The 22,265-nt window shown below is 47.9% G+C and overlaps 1 protein-coding gene across 1 annotated transcript in view; it reads left to right on the forward strand.

Moving 5' to 3' along the window:
- The first annotated feature begins 7,916 nt into the window (after nt 1-7,916).
- LOC119465183 (acetylcholinesterase) overlaps nt 7,917-22,265 on the forward strand; it is a 38,127-nt gene continuing 23,778 nt past the window's right edge. Inside the window, exon 1 of the mRNA XM_037725982.2 lies at nt 7,917-8,053. The gene's annotated coding sequence lies outside the window, so the exon portion shown is untranslated. The remainder of the gene's footprint in view (nt 8,054-22,265) is intronic.

The raw sequence follows: 22,265 nt of genomic DNA on the forward strand, positions 1-22,265 counted from the left end.
ACACACGTGGACCTGATCGATCTTCTCGCGCACGTGGCAGCGTTGGCGCAGCTGTCTATGGGGTGGCCCTCGCGTGCATTTCTTGTTCTAGCCTACGTTATAGGTTTGAAAAAATAAAAGCACGACGGTGCCCCAATTTTCTCTTAATCTTTGAGCATTCTGCTGCTTAGGGGAGCATACTGGTGCCTGCTACTCAGTCTTACTGCTTTGCGCTACAAGGGACACAGATTTCAAAACCCTGCTTGGATACGGGGCTTCAAACATTGGAACAGTTTGCTACAATACGACGCGGCAGAAAGAAACAAGCAATTTTGCGCGAGTCATCTAAAGGTGTGAGAGGAGGCAGGGCGTAGCACGATAATTGAAGTTTAAAAAGTCGCAGTTTCACCCGAAAGGCGAAGCATCGATTGCGATAGCAAATTAGTGGACAGCTATACGAAGTTAGGATAGTAGTTTTATCGGCTGTATAAACTTCTAAACATAGGTTTACTAGGTCGTAAACATAGGTTTACATAGGTCGCAGCCGTCGCTGAGTCGCAGCGATCGGCGCGATGTGGGCGGGGCAACGTGGGACGTAACAGCAAGCGCCGTCGAAATAGGCGCTTTCCTGTTGTACCGCGTGTTGCAAGCTCAGCGGAGCAGTGCCGCGCGCCAGTTTCAATGATGCTTTAACAGGGTGTACCCACCAGCGCCTGTGCTTCAGGAGCTTCATGAACAATTTTTGTTTTTCCTAGCTCACCCAATTCGTTTAAAAGGAGACGCGGCAGGCTATCCAGTTCGGGAGCAGACGCCGCCTTCAACATACGGCACGTACGTACTTTATCGTCACTGTCGTAAACCTCTTCATCGCTACAAATTGTGCCAGGTGCTTGCACACTGAATAGTTGCTTCCTCTTCTGCTGAAGCAAATACTCCTCCAGGAGAGAGAGAGACAAAACTTTACTTTGATGGGGCACGGAGAAGTGTCGATCTCCGTGGTGGAAGGAGCCTTCAGTCGGCGGTGGCAGAACTTTCGGCTCTGGCGATTAGCTTTCGCTAATCCTTCAGTGCCAGGCTGGTCAGCACCATCTCCCACTGCTCGTGCGTTGCGTCTCGATTTGGGGAGTTATTGGAAATGTTCTGGCATGCCCATGTGGTGTGGTAGAGGGTAGCTCGCTCTGTACAGAAAGGACAAAGGGGCTGATAAAGGGTGGGGTACATGGCGTGAAGGAGCGTGAGGTGAGGATAAGTGTTGGTCTGGAGTGGCCTCCAGGTCGTGGCTTCAGCTCCAGGGAGGGAAGGGTGCGGTGGCGGCATCGTTCTTCACGAAAGGCGCTAGTGCTGCAGTATATCGTAGTAAGTGTGTAGTGTTTCTGGACTTGGGTCTTCTGGCGCCTCTTGCAGTGCCCGGTTGCAGTGAGCTCAGGCTGTCGTGTGTGCACGATGGTTTGCGCTGACGCCTTGGTTTCCCGGTGTCCAAATTATCGTGGTTCGGGGTATTTCGTTGAGGCGATCAAGAATATCGCACGCTATTTTATGTAGATGGCCGTTCGCGTAGGCTCGACATGCTGACTGACAGTCTGTAAGAATATATAGTTCTTCGTTTTGTCTCGATGCCGAGATGGCGAGGGCAATGGCGGCCTCTTCTGCTGCTGCGACGTTCTGCGTACGAACGGAGGCGGATACTAGTTCCGGCTGTCTGTGTCCAGCCACGCCGATTACCATGCCTTCTCCATTCGGGTACATGGCCGCATCTGCCCACCGAGCAGTGGAGAGAGTACCGTATCTCCTTTCTATTGTTATCGCTCGTGCTTTTCTGCTGCGCATGTGATATTCCGGGGGCATGTTACGCGCAACAGGGGCCACCGATATTTGCTCGTGTAGGGACTTGAGGAGTACTTGTTGATTGTTGGTTGTCGCCACGGGGTATTGCAACTTTCGAAGAGTTGCTCTGCCTGTTCTAGTGAGGTTGAGACGTGTGATTTGCGCATGTCGATTAGTTCTTCTAAGGTGTTGTGGATGGCCAGGGATAGAAGTTACGTTGTTCCGGTGCCTGGGGGAAGGGCAAGAGCTTGTATGCTTTCCGCAGTAACACCTTTATTTGGGCTTTTCTGTTGGTGCGGTTCAGATAAGGTGCCGCGTACGTGACTCTACTGACGATAAGGGCCTGAGTCAAGCGTAGTAGGCCTTCTTCCTTTATGCCATGTCTGCGACTGGCAACTCTATTGATCATGCGAGCTACGCTGTAGGCAGTTTGTTTTAGTGCGTTTGCAGTGTGGTTATTGCGACCACTATTTTTCGTGAAGACACCTAATATGCGGAGTGTTTGGACTCTAGCAGAGGAGTTGTGGCTTCCGATATGTTACCGCAACAAAGAAAGAAACTAGAGTGTATAAAACGAAACCACCCCACCAACGCTGCACGCTCATACTTGCGGTGTTGTGCAGTGTTTCACTCGCCGCAGCTGCATACTAAGCGATCATTCAGTGTCAACGCTTTTAAACGTTAAAAACTGGTGTACTCATTCTATTTTCAAATAATAATAGGAAAATTTTAATATTGGACTAGTTTCCCCGTTGTTTTTGTTTAGCGATGCAGGCTTGCATGCTTCGTGAGCAGGGGGCGACCTTCGGCGTCACTGCGACGGAAATCGCGCTGTCGCAGACGCATGTGAAAGATATCAGCGAAAATCGCTGTGCGACGTGCGCGGCAGAACGATCTTTTCCGCCCCAATTGCGCCATGTGAAACAGCCTTATGGCGTTGAACAAATTGTCGACGGTGATGTGACAGTGAAAGCCAAGTGCGTGTCACAGGTGTCCAACAAGATCGTATACGACGTCCAGTTAGAGGCACACACCGAGCTCGGAAATTTAGTCACTTTTATTTTTCAGTGGTGCAATCACAAAGCGGTGATGCATGCTTGCAGAGATGTGCAGACACGGTGACGATTGCCGGTGGTTTCGTTGGTAGCTGGGCGCGCACACACGCCTGCTCTCATTTCGGCTCCCAGGGCGTGTCATCCGCACTGTGAGCACAACAAGAACACATGCATTAGGAACCAATACGCATGATTCAATACGACGTTGGCCCACGTGAAAACTTCATGTTGGCCCGCACCCCGATTTCAAGGTAGGCCACCCCAAAATTTCAGCTGGCCCATCCCAAAATTTTAAGTTGGCCTACTTCTAAATTAGGTTGGCTCGCCCCAAATTTCAAGTTGGCCCATTCCCCGTTTTCAGTTGGCTCACCTCTACTATAAGCATCACCATGCATTTTCTAAGAAGCCCTATGTATCCCTGGGGGTATTCTCTTTGGTGAATTTTATTGCGATAGCAATTATATGGACACTTCAACTGGATTTCTGCCGTTGGCGTCGCCGTCGCCGTCGCCGTGAGGTTCCGTATAGATAAAATCTTCGCCGCGCGCCGTATGCCCCAGCGGAAGCGTGCGGGGACGCGCGCTATCACGGAGAGGGAACGCACTCAATCTCCCACGCGCAAGCAAGGAAGCGGAAAGCCAGCGCCGGAGGGAGCGGAGGGGGGGGGGGTCACTTCTCTGCCAACAACCGCGCTCGTCGCTCGTCCGCACAGTCTCTTATCTCTCCCACGCGCACGCAAGGAAGCGGGAAGCCGGCGCCGGAGGGAGCGGGAGGGGGGGGGGGGGCGCACTTCTACGCTGCCAACAACCGCGCTCGTCGTTCGTTCTACCGCACCGTCCCTTATCTCCACACGGCTCTGACCTTTATGCGCCGTGCATTCGCCGCTCAGTTTCCGTTGAAGCGATAGACCGCACGTACAGTCAACCACAAAAGTTTGCGGACCACGCGAGCGCGTGGCCAAGAGCCTCTTCGCGACACTTCCGCTACGTCACCAGCGATCGACAGCAGCGCTACGTTGAAGACGCATCCCTCCTTAAATCTATGGCCTGTCTATTTTCGCACTGTGCGCAAATATTTTCTACCTATCTCTTTCAACGTGACGCGCTCTTTGTTAGCCAGGGCTACTTGCTTATATTTTGAGAGCAGAATATCAGTACAAGTAATCAGACAGCGTATTCTTCGGCTGTTATCAGTTCTATTTTCGCGTAGCCACGCTGTTTTTTTTTTTTTCGTGAGTGCGTGAGTGAGCGGTGAGGCAGCCATGGGACACAGATGCTTAGTCAGTAGGCAGAATTTTTCCGTTCCTCCCCCATCGCTAAGTGACAGTAGCGGCCGGGATTTGATCGCCTGCGCCCAGGTTTTGCTGCGCAAAGCCCGAACCACCACGCTGCTATAGTGGTTACATTTAGAAAAATAAGAAATAATCGGGTGCGATGACTCTTTTATAACCCTTTGCGACACGGCGTCCTCGTTTGGGGACTCGAACTTCGGAGGCGCGTCCCACGCCACGTGTTTCTTCAAATGACCTAAAACTCAGTGTGCACATTCGTGTCCGCTTCCTGATGGGACAACTAGCGGTCAGTTAACTTCATTGTCCTGCGTATTGCTGCAGATGATCACTTTGCTGGAGACACTACCATGTTAGACAATCGTTCGACGTGCCGCGTTCCAAGACCAACGTCAAGAGTATTTTTTTTCTCCGGTCGACACGAATACAACCGAAAAAGCAAGTGTGCATGCGTTTCGGGCCTAATAGTTGATTCTTTTTATGCAAGCATTGAAGCTGACGGATTTCAGAATAATTAGATAATGAGTTATACGCTAATTAATTTTTTTACTGAAACTCGCACAAAACAGCACATTGCTTCGTCTTCTTTCTTGGAATGTAATAGTGAGCGTCTTGAAATGATGCCATGCGCATTTGACGCATTTGCAGACAGTGCATCATAATTCGAGTCTGAAGGGGATGAATTTATTCACAAGACATTTACAGAAGTGTCATGAAACATAGGTCTCTCAATGATCTAGTAGGAAGTGAAATGTCCGCCGTTTTCTAGCACCTTATTGATGCGTGTGGGCATCGACTCGTACAAAGATTCAGTAATCTCCGGTCGACCGCGCAGGCTTTCCCATTCTTGTGCGATCGCTTGCCACAGCGTATCGGCCGTGCGGCCGCGGTTGGCTCGTGTGGACAGCCGTTTCTTCAACATGCCCCAGACATTTTCTATGGGATTCAAGTCGGCGCCACATGGAGGCCACTCAAGCTGGCAAACAGCATGTTCTTCTAGCAATGACTGGACGATACGTGCTTTATGGATCGGGCTGCGGTCGTGTTGAAAAAAATAGCAGCCGTCGCTGAAGGGACCGTCCAGCGCATACGGAACGAGGTGTCTAGTGATGACGTCGCAGTACCGTGACGCAGTGAAGGGCCCTTCCAGACGCACAAGGGGACCAAGGCCATCTTTGCTGATTGCTCCCCACACGCTCACGGAACACCGTCCACTGGATAGAACACTCTGTGTGTAATTAGGTAGATATCTGCAAGAAATAGCATACAATTGGGTTCCAGCGGCGCGTCTAAAAATGTTGTGATTCCTCTTGCGTATGAACTTTATAATGCTGTTATAGAGTTGCAATAGAAAACGTGCAAACATCATTAGATAGTACTGAAAGACCCACTGGCAGCTTTTAATTAGCTTCAGAGTAAGTAGTACTATGAAACAATCGTTAATGTTTTCAACATAATACCACTACAGAAAAATCTCGTAATGTCCAAAAGCTCATTTTACGTGAAACATGTTGTGATGCAGAATTAGCTTCGTGAATTAACTGCCAATACACTGTAAACACACCTGCAGTTTAGTGGACGCCAAACCCGCTTCCGTTGGTCCCAGCGCGTGGAAAAAGTTGACTCGTCGCTAAAGATGACATCGCCCCATTTCTCTGTTGTCCGATCTTTCATTGCTGTAGCGAACATGAGTCGTTCTTGTAGCTGGCTGTCTGAGAGGCAGGGCTTCTGTGCTGCTACGAAAGACTGCAGGCCAAGCTCACTCAGCCTTCTTCTTACAGTCTCAGACGATACCGTGAGCGAGAGCGCTTCTCGGATATCCTCTGCACTTTGAAAAGGATCAGCCACGATGGCGGCCGTAATCAGGCGGTCCTCTTCCTCAGTCGTGGCCCTTGGACGCCCACTGCGCTCCATATCTGTGAATCTGTCATCGTCGCGGAAAGCTTGAATAATCCTATTCACGGCAGTCCGGCTCCTGTTGGTTCGGCGGCAGATTTCGCGCTGAGGTATTCCCTCTATAAATAAACCCACAATGTGCCTTCTTTCGTCAAGTGGAACACGCAGCGGCATCTTTCCAAATAGGCAATCACCACGTGGCCTGAAGCAAGTCAACTACGTTTTCAGCGACTGATGCGAAGATGCGCCTATGTGTGAAAGAAAATTTTCTATTCATCCGCTTTTTCTTTATTTTTGATGACAGTGAAACACCTCCCTACCCTTTCTCTCAAGACGCAGAAGCAGCAACACTCATTGGACCAAGATGCTGCCAACCAAAGTGCGCCAGTAAACGTCGCGTAAAAAAATCGTCGCAGCGCTTCGTGAAACTTATCTACCCACTGGCACACCAGTCGACAAAGGTTGCAGTGATTGCTCCGATACTGTTATCAAGCCAGATATGTGGCGGTCTTATCGCAGACAGCGCTCTGCGTCAACACAACGAACTAATAATGTCATGCACGGGAATAAAAAATTAACAGGCAGGCGAGTACCAAGAGGGCTCATATCCGGGAGAGCGCCCCTGTCGCCGCTAGGAGGCGTACCGCTAGGTGGCGCGGATAGGCAGTCTGGCACGCGCTCGCGTGGTCCGCAAACTTTTGTGGTTGACTGTACCTTCGCCCGCTGCCAGCGTTTTGACAGTCGTTGGCTGCCGTCATTCAGTGGGATCTATTCATGTTTGTTTGTGCGCGCTCACACCACGCTTGTTCATTCAGTTAGTAATAGTCGGGCCACATTTTCCAACGCACGCTACACATGCAATGCTGCCCAGATTGGCAGTGCAGCACTACAGGTGTGTCCCTTCGCACGCGCTGCCCACGGTAAGCGCTTCTCATCAACACCACCGTTTCACACGCGCCTTCTCGTGGTCATCGAGTCTCTCTTCATGTCGGTCTACTTACGCCGCAGCACACCTGCTTACTTAATCAGCTCATGTTTACTACAATTCATATTGCAACCAAGGCCGCTCACCTTACTTCGTATGACATTGCTGTGTTGCTATCGCATTCATTGATTCGCCCTTAGGGCGAAACTGTGAAATTTTTTTAATTGGCTTACATTGTTCCTAATCGTTTATAGGGCTACTAATCATCTACATTTACACTACTATAACGATTAAATGCCTTCGCATAATACGCGTTTTTGTGCAGATACAAGGCATTACACTTTTCGCGTGATGGAGCTGGGGTAGTCGCCAAAGAACGCTTACGCATTAGACGAAGCTAATCATTATAACACTTCCGTGGACACAAACAATAGAAGTATCATATATCACTGTAACTAAAGTGCCTCATCACAAGTAAAATATCATGTAAAATAAACAAATATTTTTGTGCAATTTTTGATAGGGAAAACGAAAACACACTCTAGTGCCGCGCTAATTCCGCGGCCGCCTATATATATATATATATATATATATATGCTGGGCCCGCCCTCTTTTGCCTCCTGCAATATGGCCGCCGGTGGCTTCACTCGCTCCCGTAAGCGGCCGTAGCGGCTGCCACTCCAAAAGGTTTAGTGCATAAACTCCTTGTTTTGCTCACGGGTGTACATTGTTTGCTTATCTCTTTCCTATCTCGAAATGAAGCACACCGGAGTTAGCTGGTAGGGCTCCTTATTTAACACCGGCGTTTTTGCTGTCAACTAGTTTGTGACAGATAAAAGAGCACTTTTCGGGGCGAAAAATAGATGTGTTTACTGACGAGACTACTAGTACCACTCCTGTAAGAAATCTCTTGCTTGGCTGCAAGAGCACGCGGCCTGCTTATCTTCTCCGCAGGGGCTGTCAGACATTGACACCCGAGACATGTTATCTGAATGACGGAGCGGACGCTTTAAACGGCTGATACATGGTTCCCTCGACGGCATTCTGGCCGTTTGGCGGGAGTTTCTCGTTGCTGCTGCAGAGAAGGTGAGTGCACAATTGATCCTCGAGCTATTGCATTTGTCACAGCGAAGCTTTTACCCTCAGTACGCTGAACTAGCGTTGCCGTGAGTGCAAATATTTACCCAGGCACAGATATAGGCTATGTACATGCGAATATGCGCTGGTAATGCCCACGACAAGAAAGCGCTAGGTCTAAAAGCATTGTTTGATATTTTTGCTAAGAAGTGCGGTAAAAAAGCGATATAAGCTTAAAATAAATGTACGCGTAATCGAAAAAAAAAACAAATGCATGAAAAGACCCCATGAGAAAAAAAAATTGAGGATGACTAGTCCGTAGACCTAAAACTTTAGAGTGTACTAAACTCAGCTTACAAGTTCAGTTTTCCCCGAGACAATGTAGGAACGGTATCTGTCCAATACATAGCGTAGTTTTCAGAATGAGAGCTTCACTCGCCTGTTAGTAATGTTCAAAATGAATGTTTATTGAACGACGTTGTTAAATTCCTTAAACTGCCCAGTGGGCTACGTGGGATGCCGTAGCGGTGGGTTTGGGATTATTTTAACTAGTTGCGTTCTTTTAACGCGCGCCCACAGCACTGTACACGAGTGTTCTGCATTCTGACCATATCGGATTGCGGATGCCAAAGCCCGGAATCGGACAACAATCTCGTGGTTATCATGACAACGCCGCAGTGACTGAACCACCACAGCGAATAAGAATAGTGAAACTGAATTGAATTAAAATAAATTCTGCTTGGTTTTGGCGAGCCAAAAACACTATCTTAGAATGAGGAACGCTGTAGGCTGGTACTTCGGGGGGAGTTTGTCCATCTGGGGGTTCTTTAACGTGCTTATAAATCTATGTAAGAAAGCGTTTTTCATTTGGCCCCCCGTAGAAAGGCGGCCACCACAGCCGGGATCGAAGGAAAACTGAATTTCACGAGCTACGTATTGAAAGTACGCTCAGGAAAATCAAGAAAAAGGCTTTAGGTGAAGTGCACGTGAGACGTTGCACAATTAAGCACCTCTTTAGTATTTCAGCCCGGTAACATGCCGATAATAGGGGTTACGACCAGTCTTGCTATGCAAACGGACCTGGATCCTAAATGGTACAGTCGACTTTTCGATTGCCTTAAGGCGTTGGGGATGAATGTACGTATTGTTAGGACTACAATGATTACGATTGTCGGAATGACACTGGAAAGAAAGCATTTTTGATTTTATGGTCGACGTAAAGAAATAGTGAGTACTTTTTTCTATCTCTAAAACTAGTTTCAACATGCTTGTTTTGCCGTGCTATTACACTGTGGAATTCACTCGCTGGTATCAACTCATTTTGCAAGCAGCCCTATGAATTTCGTGATAAGCTCCCCAAGCCATCTTACTAACACAATAACGTCTTCACCGCAGCTAAAATGGCTCTTTCAGAGTATTCATATTTTTAATTTGTGTGTTTATTGTATTATTTAGTTACATTTGCGTTTGTTTAGTTACCTGTGCGTTTGCGAACTCTAGTTAGACTAATCGTTTAATAATGCGAAAGCCTTATATGGCTCGTGACGCGGAAAATCGGCGGTTGTCATAATCACGATGGTCCAACAAGTCAAGTGAGCCAATCGCCGCAATGGATGACGTCAATTAAGTCAAAGTTAATTAAGGACTAAGTTAATGAGGTCAAAGTTAATTAAGACAGAGTGAATTAGGGTGAAGGCAATTAAGGCAGGTTTAATTATGATAAAGTTCATTACGGACACTCGAACCCGCGACAATTGACAGAGTCAGACCTACGACCTTTGGTGTTAATTAAGGTGAAGTTAATTAAGTCATAGTTAATTAGGATACAGTTAATAAGACTCTCGAACCCTCGACCTTTGGTGGGAGTTGAAGCCACGACCTTTGGTGTTATTTAAAGCTCAGTTAATAAGGCACAGTTAATTAAATTATAGGTTACTACTTGCCAAAACCACGATCTGATTATGAGGCACGCCGTAGTGAGGGACTCCGGAAATTTCGACCACCTGAGGTACTTTAACGTGCACCTAAATCTGAGTACACGGCTGTTTTCGCATTTCGCCCCCGTCGAAATGAGGCCGCCGTGGCCGGGATTTGATCCCGCGACCCCGTGCTCAGCAGCCCAACACCATAGGCACTGAGCAACCACGGCGGGTAAGGCATAGTTAATTAATGCACACTTTATTAAGGCATAGTATATTAAGGCACTCGAACACACGACCCTTGTTGGGAGTGGAACCCTCGAACTTTGGTAGCAGTGGAGCCCACGACCTTGCGTTGTGCGCACCTTGTGACGAACACCGTTGGTTGTCGCAATTACACATGCGTGAAAACGTTTCCGTCATGTAGTTACTCAACGACTGAAAGAGCATACGCATCGCGCGGTGGTCGCAATGCTTTCGCATTCATCCGCGTAGGGATAACTAAGTGCCCCTTGCATTTTTTTCCAGAGTTACAATTACATGTTGATAACCTTGTTTTCTATCTTTATTAATGGCGGGCGAATATGAACTTCTCCGAATACAAATCGAGTACGGAGAGTAGCAAATAGTTGCACGTCGACGCATGAATGATAGTTGTTCAATCAAGGCTGAGATTGAAGCACTTAAGTGTTTACTTCTAAAATTATTGATCGCCACTTTGACCGCTATCTATATGCTCCACAGTAAGTGAAATGCATGTGTCCCACCGTTTCTACTAAGCTCAGAGAAGCCATCTTTTGACGCCTACTTGAAGTTCACCTCCATTGTCTTCACCACCATCACCAAAGCAATGTCCCTTTTTACTGTGACGTACATAAAGAAGTCGGAGAAGGCCACATGTGGACACACGCACGGGGATTGTTGGGATGCTTCGGCGAACGGTAAAAAAAGGTGATTGCTTTGACATAGAACAACAGATTGAACCAGGCGTAGTTAGCATATTCGAGGCACTTTTTTATGTAGGTGTCAACAGATGGCCTGGCTCATGTTATCTAGGCTTGGCGGAAACGGTAGGGCTGCGTTCATTTTACTTAATGGGGAGTGTACAGAAAGACATAAAAGTGCCGATGAATAATTTCCGGAAATGAAGATTGCAGAGCATCAGTCTGTCTTTATTGATTAACCGATATATTTAAAGGGGAAGTACTTTTTTTCAGTATCATCAGCTACCGGGCCTGTACTACCTAGTTCAAAACGAACATAACTATCGGGTACAAAGGATCAGTTTTCAACATAAATTTATTTTTTAAAATACTAACGGATAGACTCCCAACAACTTCAGAGCATGGTTGCAAACAAGCTTTCTAAGAAATTATGCATGTTGTATAAGTATAGCTTTCCAGAAATGTTAAGTTAATTATTGCCGAAAAAAATCGAAAGAAGTGCGGAAAAGAAAAGCTGGTGAAGGACCTTTGTGCTGTCCATAGACGTAAAATGGTGCGTTGCAAGCAAAACATCACGAGTTGTAGCATCAAAAATTAAACTGCTGCGTCACTAGACTTCCAATAACGCTAAATGATATACTATGAGCAAAAACCCAAAACTCTTGGATACCGCAATGCCCCTGCCCTCCATCCCACCGTGGGCGGTGGCGCGCGCACAACAAAAAAATCAAAAATCAAAACAAAACAAAAAATAAATGATGCTCATTTATTGGCATCCCCATTGAAACGAGGTAGCCACAAGTAGTAACCTATAGCCTGCTTGATTTAATCAGGTTTGCTGTACATGTTTTTAATTACAGGATTTTGGTATACATATAAATATTTTTTTCATTCAGCAAAAGTTCTCTATTTACCTTGTATTGTTACCTATGCCTGTAACGGATCCAGTTGTATGAATATCTTCCTTGCTTTTTTTCTTCACCAATACTCTAAAAATCTCTTGGTTATCTCGACTGCTGACCGGATGATGCTTCCGTCAACTTTAAATTTAAGCGTTTCTGGAAGGTATACGTTATTTAAGGGTCTCACTGTGTGAATTCATTTGCATTCTATTAGGATATTCGGAGTGATATCCAGATAATTCCTGCAGCATACACTGTCTCATCTTGTTTGGAATATTTCATCCGGTATGTTTTGGTCCTTAGGCAACCGGCTCAAGCCTCAACTAGCAAGGCACTACCTTTGTGTTATCGTACAGATTTTCTAGCTAATTTCTTTCTTCCGATTCTTGTAAATCTCCATGGTCTTTTTTTTTTTGCTTTCATTCTTTGCATCCAATTCGCTGTCTCTGTTTCTCTCACTTTCTTTCTGATGACTCCTGGTTGTCTATTACACTTTCACTTACCCGTACTTGGTTGCCAACTTTCTCGACATTTTCCTCCATACTGTTTCCAAGCTTATTTGGTACACATATTTGTGCACTTGAGCCACCCATTTATTCTGGCCCATGTGCCGGAGTTTTTCTTCAAAACTAATCTTGCTCTGGGCTTCTCTGAGTTCAAAGGAGGCCCAAGCCATGGTACCCTGCACTGCCTCATTTGTGGTTTTACCGTGGGCTCCCAAAGCCAACCGGCCTACCAATCTTTGGCTAACTTCCAGCCCCGACAAGCTATCCTATTTTAAGCACAGAATGGCATTTGCGAAAGTTAGCGCTGGCACCATTATTCCTTGCCAGAGTACACGCACTACCTCATATTTATTTTGGCCCTAGAGTGCTTTATGTTTAAGTATTGCTGCATGCCGCTTCTCGTTTATTTGTAGATTATCTTGGTGGGTGCTTGAATAAGTCTTTCCTTCATTTATGTACACGCCGATGTATTTATATTGCTTGACTAAGGTATCACTTGCTGTTGAATCGACCTCACGTAATGGCTCGTCTATAATAAAGATAGTAATTCCCGATTTCTGTGTGCAAAACTTAAGGTCTAGTTATGACACTGTGTTACCACATATATTTCCAAGTGTCTGTAGACCTCTTGGATTGTCCGCTAGTAGCACTATGTCGTCCGCATAATTCTGATGCTATTGGTTCCTGTTTTGCTTTAGTATCGCTCCCAAACTTTAATGTTAATTGTCTATGATCGATACCAAGGTTATTTTTTTCATGTTCCACTATTATCATCTCATCTAGTTTTTCGCAGACCATTTCTGAGAATAAGGCGTAGTCGATACATGACTGCCTGTTTCCGCATCGCCATGTTACCTATCCATGACACTTATTCTCCCTGCTAACTACTATAAGGTTCTGTTCATCACACAGATTGAGCACTAGAGAGCCGTTGTAATCAGTATATCCGTCTAAATCGTCCATGTGCGCGTTCATATCTCCCACTAATATCACCTGCCCCGATTTACTAAACTCATTAATATCTTTTATAATGCAATGAACCAATTGCTAATTTTTTTCTCTGCTATCACTACCTGTCCATAGGTAAGCTACTCCCAGCCACGTGGTCTTCCCTTACCATGTGCCGCTAGTCCATAAATGCTCCTTACATGTCTCTTTTGCCCTTTGCCACTTCAGTCCTCGCCTAATTAGTACGCCTCCGCCTTTCCTTGACCCGGTCATTCTGTTGCACCCTTCCCATACAAAATTGTCAATAAAAGGCGGCTGCTAATAATATCGTAGATCCGTTTCGGTCAAGGCGAACACGCTAATCTCTTCGTAACTCAGTTGCGTTTGAATTTCCAACCATTTTTGCGGCACGCGGATACCCCGCATGTTTATGTAACAAATTTTACCTTCTCTAATACTTTCTGTTTCTTTGCCGAACTAGATGTAGTCTAACTCTGCATTTTACTCGTGTGTCGCTGCATTAAATATTTAACTTTGCTGCCTGATTGCGTGGGGCCCACCTAAAAAAAGCTACCCTCCGCGCTGCGAATCGACATCCCACCGGTCTTGCTACACTTTCGCTGAAATGTATCCCGTCATGCACAAAAGCGCCTTCGTGGCCTGCTCGGTGCGCTTCTCGATTGATGTCAATGAGCGTAAAATTAATTGCTTTGCCCGTAAAATTCAGCGTCTAAATTTCCCTGTTTACTGCAAGCAATGCCCTTTCAAATGCATAACCCTGTCTTTCAACCTCTGGCACCATGCACACTGCGATTTGTACTTCGTTTAAGACATTCCCCAGGTCGGTGACCCCTTTGGTTATTTGTTCCACGATCCCTGCCCCTCGGTCTCGCAGTACATCAATCACTCTTCCCATTATCACCACTAGGTGCCTCTCCTCCAGTGTGTCCGACATGCGTTTCTTGGCTTTTGCTTTCATTTCCGTAATCGGTTTTCCCGGAAGCTCGCTAACCTGGACTAGTTGAGCTGATGATGATGATTTAATGGCATCCCCTTTGAAACGGGGCGGTGACAAATAGTCACCTAGCCAACTTGATTGGTCGAGAAGCTCGAGTTTTCCGTTCCTGCTCTCTGGTGGAAGACTGTTAAAATAAATTCCTATGTGGCTTTAGAAAAAATGTCGCAGTTTCACCCGAAAGGCGAAGCATCAATTGCGATAGCAACTTAGTAGAGAGCTATATGGAGTAAGGGTAGTAGTGTTATCAGCTGTATAAACTTGGGCATGCAGCAGCACCAGCAACGCACAGAACTGTTGTCCACGCCGTCGCCAATTTGCCCGCATTCGCACCGAACGCGCGTGGCGTTGGTGACTGTTCCCAGGGCCTCTGGGGGCCGCTCGGAAGTTTTCGACGAGATCAGAACGGGAAACTCGTCGAGCAGCGTCGGAAGTCTTTACCACTTTCTCGCCTCGCAACGTTTTATATAAATACGCATTTTGTGCTGCAGCTAAACGTTGCCTCCCTCCCTCCCTTCCCCCCACGGCCTTTCGTGCGACGGAAGAAGTCACGTTTGCTCTACATATATGGTGATTGTAAAGGAGCAAAGAGACGCCTACTTTTGCAGCCCTTAAGGGAGCACGGCACAGAACGCGCGTTTGTTCTCCGCCGTGCGTTCACTCCCCGTGAAAGCGCGCGTCCCTCGCGCCCTTTCACTCGCACATATAGCGTTCGGCGGCGCGCGGCGACAATTTCATCTCCATTGACGTCATACGGAACCTCACGGCGACTGCGACGGCAGAAATCTGCTTTGGAGTGTCCATATAATTGCTATCGCAATAAAATATCACGGAGTACGATATTGAACCGCTGCCAGCATGACGTATCACGATAGGTGCGTGCGACTAAACCACTCGATGACTTCTTCCGACGATTCAGCAACGGTACACACCAATCCTGTTATCTCCGATTACCCCTGTATCCCTGTATAGGATTAGCCCTGTATAGAAGGTGGTAAAGACTTCCGACACTGTTCGACGAGTTTTCCGTTCTGATCTAGTCAAAAACTTCCGAGCCGCCCACAGAGGCCCTGGCAACAGTCACCAACGCCGCGCGCGTTCGGTGCGAACGCGGGAAAAACGGCAACGGCGTCGACAACAGTTATGCGCGTTGCTGGTGCTGCTGCACGTCCAAGTTTATACAGCTGATAAAACTACTATCCTTACTCTGTATAGCTCTCTACTAAGTTGTAGCAATTGATGCTTCATCTTTCAGGTCAAACTGCGACATTTTTATTATGACGCACGCCGTAGTGGTGGACTTCGGATTAATTTGGACCACCTGGGGTTCTTTAACGTGCAGCGAAATCTAAGTACGAATTACGAAAACACGCTTGTACATAGATTTAGGTGCACGTTAAAGAACCCCAGGTGGTTTAAATTATTCCGGAGTACCCCACTACAGCATGCCTCATAATCAGATCGTGGTTCCCGCGCGTAAAATCCCAGAATTTAATGTTTTAATTTAAAATATAAGTAAATAGGTGCTCTCTGCAATTTTCCCCCATCGAAATGCGGCCGCCACGGCCGGGATTTGTGCCCGAGACCTCTTGCTTAGCCGCCCAGCACCGCAAACACTGAGCAACCACGGCGGGTATATCTATGTGAACGCGTATTGGAGCAAAAAATAATAACCTAATAGTGAAGTGAAAGTGAAAGCTATGCTTTCACAAAAATCTAAGGTAGCTCCCAGAAAGTCTTGAACTATACCTCCGTGGCCTGAATCGTAGACGAAACTACTAAAATACTGCGTTTACTAATGAATTGGCTCGAGTAACAGACGGTTGGCAAAGCAATAAATTCTCCTCCTAATGGCGCAAACACAACCTACTTTCGCTGTCATATTAAGAATCTATTGAACACATATTGCCGCAGAGATCTCTCCGCGCGAAGTATCCTTCCAGGCGTCTCATCGCACCGCCGTTGGAAGAGCGCCAGCAACGCCTTGCGCGTGGCGCGAACGCGGCTCTGGTGCACGGGAACGCGGCTGCGCGTGTGCTCAATCTTCGGACGTGGTTGACTGTGGAACGCGTTCCTGTTAACTCTGCTTGTCAATTGTGTGAATGTGTTTTAGTGTTAAGTCTCTGGGCACAAGTTCGCCCACAATAAACCAGTTTGTTTAGTGTGCTTCATTGAAGAGTGCTACATATCTGGTGGAGGTGCGGGGTATGATTTCGAGCCCCACACACCGAAGAGAGCTTAGTCCTGATCCTCGGCGATTGGAACCCTTGGAACTGACGCCAGTGCACCAACGGACCAGCCGTCGTCTTCGAGGGGATTCGCCAGAATTCGGACCTCTTCTCTTCGCAGCAAGGGAGCCAACTGACCGCGCTACCATGACCAGCCAAGTCACTACACCGGCACAGCTCATAGTGAGTCAACCTATCACACCACAGGCCTTCCACGGCGACTCGTTCGAAGACGCCGAGGACTGGTTGGACCATTTTGAGAGAGTGGCAAGGTCTAACGAATGGATTGAAGAACGCAAGCTGCGCCATGTGTATTTTGCTTTAGAAGACTCGGCGCGAACGTGGTTCGAAAACCACGAGGCTTCTCTGTCGTCTTGGGAAGAGTTTCGGCAGCAGCTGCTGGCTACGTATGGTAGCAATGATCGCAGGGAGAAGGCAGAAACTGCTCTTCGGGCACGGAATCAGCGCACGAATGAAAGCGTAGCCATGTACATAGAGGACATGTCCCGCCTTTCAAGCGCGCTGACCCCAACATGAGTGAAGACAAAAAGGTGCGCCATCTCATGCATGGGGTGAAGCAAGAGCTTTTCGCGGGTCTCGTTCGCAATCCGCCACGCACCGTTGCCGAGTTTCGATCGGAAGCAACGACGATTGAAATGACGCTTCAGCAGCGAGCCCGGCAATACAACCGCGACTTAAGCTGCGCGTCCGCAAATGTATTTTCTGCGTGTACTGACAACAATCTACCCACACTGCGGGAACTCGTCAGTTCTGTAGTCAGGGAAGAGCTACGCAAGATGCAGTCTCACGAAGTTCCACCGGAACCGTCTATCGTCGACATCGTCAGAAGCGAAGTGAGACAAGCCATACGGGAACCACAATCTGAGCCAGCACCAGCACGACCGACGCCAACGTACTCCGAGATGCTCAGGCGACCCGCCGTTCACAGTGCACCAATCGTTGAAAGTGCACCGATCGTTCACAGTGCGTCCATTGTTCACAGTGCACCCATCGCGAGGCCAAGTAACTACGTGCCGATAGCGCACAATGCGCCCCGTATGGCTGAGACAAGGCCCAGGAAAAGTGACGTGTGGCGTGACGCCAACCGTAGGCCCCTGTGTTTTCACTGCGGAGAGGCTGGTCATCTGTACCGATTTTGCCCGTACCGGCAAGCCGGTCTTAGAGGATTTTCTATGAATGCACCATGCCCCCGAAACGGCGAAAGACCATCTGACATCGAGGAGTACTTATGTACGCGGCAGAGTTTTAGCGCACCTCGCCATCATGAATCTCGGTCGCCATACCCTATGCGTTACCGATCACCAAGCCCGCGTGCCTCTTCAAGTACGACTAGGCATCGTTCACCTAGCCCGAAGCTGGAAAACTGAAGCGAGCGACCTGTGGAGGCGGGGCCGCTAACAATCGGACATGCGAAGATCCTCCATCGCGGTACCAGGGTGACATCGAAGACTGGTTCCAGGAAAAGAAGTGCAGCAATGAGAAAATAGCTTCGGACTTGCCTTTGCTGATTGATGGGTACGAGCTGAATGCGTTAATTGATACCGGGGCGGATTATTCGGTGATAAGTTATGAACTAGCGAAGAAGCTAAAAAAGGTTTTGATGCAGTGGTGTGGACCCCAGATACGTACAGCTGGTGGGCACCTCATTACACTCCTGGGTAGATGCACAGCGAGAATTGGAATTCGAGGTTTTGCTTACGTCGCTGACTTTGTTGTATTACGGGAATGTTCGAAGGATGTAATATTCGGGATGGACTTTCTTCTAGCAAACGGTGCCATAATCAACCTGCAGAATTCTAGTGTGTCCTTTTCTACGAAGCAGGCCATAGATATGCAAAAGTCACAGGAGCCAGAGCACGTTGCCTTGCGGATTACTGACGATGACGTAACCGTGCCACCACGATGCAGCATGCTGGTTCGCGTAAGAAGTGAAGCATTCGACGACTCGGAAGGTATAGCGGATGCCAACATCGAGCTACTGTTGAAGAAAAGTATTTGTATAGCACGGGGAATTGTTCAGCTACGCGATGGGTATGCTGATGTATTGCTGACGAATTTCGGAAGTGAATTTCAACATGTCGCAGAGAACACAGCCATCGCCTTTCTACACAGCGTTACTGCAGTCACAAATGTATTTAGCTTAGCATGTACGCCGCCTGCTGCACAAACCACGCATGAAGCCATAACGTCAGTTGCAATCAACCCAAGTCTGTCGCCAACCCAGAAAGAATTGATGGAAGAGCTGATAAATGACTTCGCAGAATGTTTCTCCACTTCGTCAAAGGTACGGCGCACACCGATTGTTAAACACCGTATAATAACAGACGAACAAACCAGACCAGTGTACCAACACCCGTACCGAGTATCACCGGTTGAACGAGAGATCATAAAGAGTCAGGTGCAAGAGATGCTTAAGGACGATGTCATTCAGCCATCGAACAGCCCGTGGGCGTCACCCGTAGTTCTTGTGAGAAAAAAAGACAATACACTGAGATTCTGTGTTGATTACAGGAAATTGAACAGTGTGACCAAGCGTGATGTGTATCCCTTGCCACGCATTGATGACACCTTGGATCGGCTACGACATGCAAAATTTTTCTCTTCATTAGACCTCAAGAGCGGGTATTGGCAAATTGAAGTGGACGAAAGAGACCGCGAAAAGACTGCTTTCGTTACCCCAGACGGCCTGTACGAGTTCTAAGCACTTCCATTCGGCCTCTGTTGTGCGCCGGCGACATTCCAGCGCATGATGGACAGTGTCCTCTCGGGTCTCAAATGGCAGTCGTGCTTAGTTTACCTAGATGACGTGGTAGTATTTTCTGCAACGTTCGACCAGCATATGCAGAGGCTACGTTTAGTGCTCCAAGCTATCCGCTCCGCAGGCCTGACCATTAAACCTGAAAAATGTCAGTTTGGATTCCAAGAACTTCGTTTTCTAGGTCACGTAATCAGCGCACAAGTGTTGGCCCAGATCCCGACAAGACTGTTGCCGTTGCGCGATTTCCGAAGCCGACAGACAAGAAGGCAATCCGGCGATTTTTGGGACTATGCGCTTATTACAGGCGATTTGTAGAAAACTTCTCCAAAATTGCCGAACCTCTCACGAGACTTACTAAAGAAGACGCACCCTTCATGTGGCATGCAGAACAAGAGGTTGCCTTCAATGAATTAAAGGAACGATTACAAGCCCCACCGATCCTGGCCCACTTCGACGAGACGGCGGACACAGAAGTCCATACCGACGCAAGCAATCTTGGTCTTGGCGCCGTTCTAGTTCAATGGCAAAACGGGGAAGAGAAAGTCATAGCGTATGCTAGCCGTACCCTCTCGAAAGCTGAAACAAACTACTCTGCGACAGAAAAGGAATGTTTGGCTGTCATATGGGCTATCAGCAAGTTCCGACCATACCTCTACGGCAGGCCGTTCCGTGCAGTCAGCGATCATCATTCCCTTTGCTGGCTGGCAAGCCTAAAAGACCCATCCGGACGACTTGCGAGGTGGAGTCTCAGGCTCCAAGAATTCGACATTACGGTTGTATACAGGTCTGTGAAAAAACATCACGACGCTGACTGCTTGCCCCGCTCACCAGTGGACTCTACTCCTTCTGAAGAAGAAGATTTCCCATTCCTTACTGTGATAACAGCTTCGGAAATCGCTGAGCATCAGCGGGCCGACACAGAACTCCTACCGCTGATCAAGCACCTCGAAGGACACGACATTCAAGTTCCGCGTATGTTTATGCGAGGTTTATCGTCATTTTGCCTCAGAGATAATGCGCTCTACAAGAGGAACTTTGAACACAATCAGGAAAAATTCTTACTCGTCGTGCCATCAACCATGCGACAGGAAATTTTGGAAGCTTGCCATGACGAACCATCGTCGGGTCACTTAGGGGTCAGGCGGACGTTCGCCAGAATTCGACTCAGATACTTCTGGCCTAAGTTATTAGCGTCGGTGCAGCATTACGTGAAGACATGCCGAGAATGTCAAAGGCGCAAAACACCACCCGTCAAACCGGCCGGTTTTCTCCAACCCATAGACCCACCGAAGACTCCATTTCAGCAAGTTGGAATGGATCTGCTTGGACCGTTCCCAATGTCATCTACAGGGAAGAGATGGATCGTAGTAGCGACAGACTATTTAACACGATATGCTGAAACTGGCTGCCTTGAACGAGGAACGGCAGTTGAAGTTGCGAAGTTCTTCGTTTATAACATAGTCCTGCGACATCGTGCACCAATGGTCGTGATTACGGATCGAGGAGCAGCCTTCACAGCAGAGTTGATGCAGTGCTTGATGAAGATGACGCACACCAGTCACAGGAAAAGCACTGTATACCATCCCCAAACAAACGGCCTGACGGAACGTCTAAACCGAACCCTGGCCGACATGCTGTCCATGTATGTCGATCTCGAACATAAGACATGGGACGCAATTTTGCCCTACGCTACTTTCGCCTATAATACGGCTGTTCAAGAAACAACTCAGGTCACTCCATTTCAACTGGTCTATGGCCGCATAGTCACAACCACACTGGATGCTATGTTACCAGTAGATGCTGACGACACTAACAACCCATACGACGTGGACGACTTCCTACAACGAGCTGAAGAAGCCCGGCAGTTGGCACGGTTCCGTATACGCCAGCAACAACGTAGGGACGCCAGCTACTACAACCTGCGTCACAGAGAAGTACAGTACCAGCCAGGCGATAAAGTGTGGGTATGGACACCAGTGCGTCGTCGCGGCCTATCCGAAAAACTCCTTCGCCGATACTTCGGTCCTTACGAAGTTATTCGCCGAGTAGGTGACCTGAACTACGAAGTCATTCCTCATGGACAAAAGCTATCAAAGCGCCACAACCTTGCAGAGGTCGTACATGTAGTCCGCATGAAGCCGTACTTCGACAGGCAATGAAAACACTTCTGCATATGAAATTTCTTTCGCGCGCATCGGGGCGATGCGTTTTCTCAGGGGGAGTAATGCCGCAGAGATCTCTCCGCGCGAAGTATCCTTCCAGGCGTCTCATCGCACCGCCGTTGGAAGAGCGCCAGCAACGCCTTGCGCGTGGCGCCAACGCGGCTCTGGTGCACGAGAACGCGGCTGCGCGTGTGCTCAATCTTCGGACGTGGTTGACTGTGGAACGCGTTCCTGTTAACTCTGCTTGTCAATTGTGTGAATGTGTTTTAGTGTTAAGTCTCTGGGCACAAGTTCGCCCACAATAAACCAGTTTGTTTAGTGTGCTTCATTGAAGAGTGCTACAATATGAAAGGAATTACAGTAACATAGCTCAACCTCACTTTCTTCAAACGGTCTATTGTTTTACGTGCGGGAACCCCAATTTCACCATGAGGCATGCCATAGTGGCGGTCTGCAAATAGATTTCGACCACCTGGGGTTCTTCCACGTGCACGCAGTGCGAGGTACACGAGCGTTTTCCCATTCCGAGCCTTTCTAAATGCGGCCGTCGTGAACGGGAATGAACCCAAGACCTTGTGGTTAGCAGTGCAACGCTATAGCAACTAAGTTACCGCGGCAGGTACTTGATTTCCAAAAGGTCTGCATAGCATCCGTCCTTGAAAACAGACATATTAGGGTAATTTAGGTTAGTTTTGTTTTCGCTACATTATTTTGATATATGCATTTAATGCGATCGCAATTAAATGGACATTCCAGGCAAATTTCGGCCACTGCCATCGGCGTCGCCGTGATGTTCCCTATAAAGTCCAAGTGCGATA

The sequence above is a fragment of the Dermacentor silvarum genome, chromosome 9, assembly GCF_013339745.2.
Source record: "Dermacentor silvarum isolate Dsil-2018 chromosome 9, BIME_Dsil_1.4, whole genome shotgun sequence".
In the NCBI taxonomy this organism is placed as follows: domain Eukaryota; kingdom Metazoa; phylum Arthropoda; class Arachnida; order Ixodida; family Ixodidae; genus Dermacentor; species Dermacentor silvarum.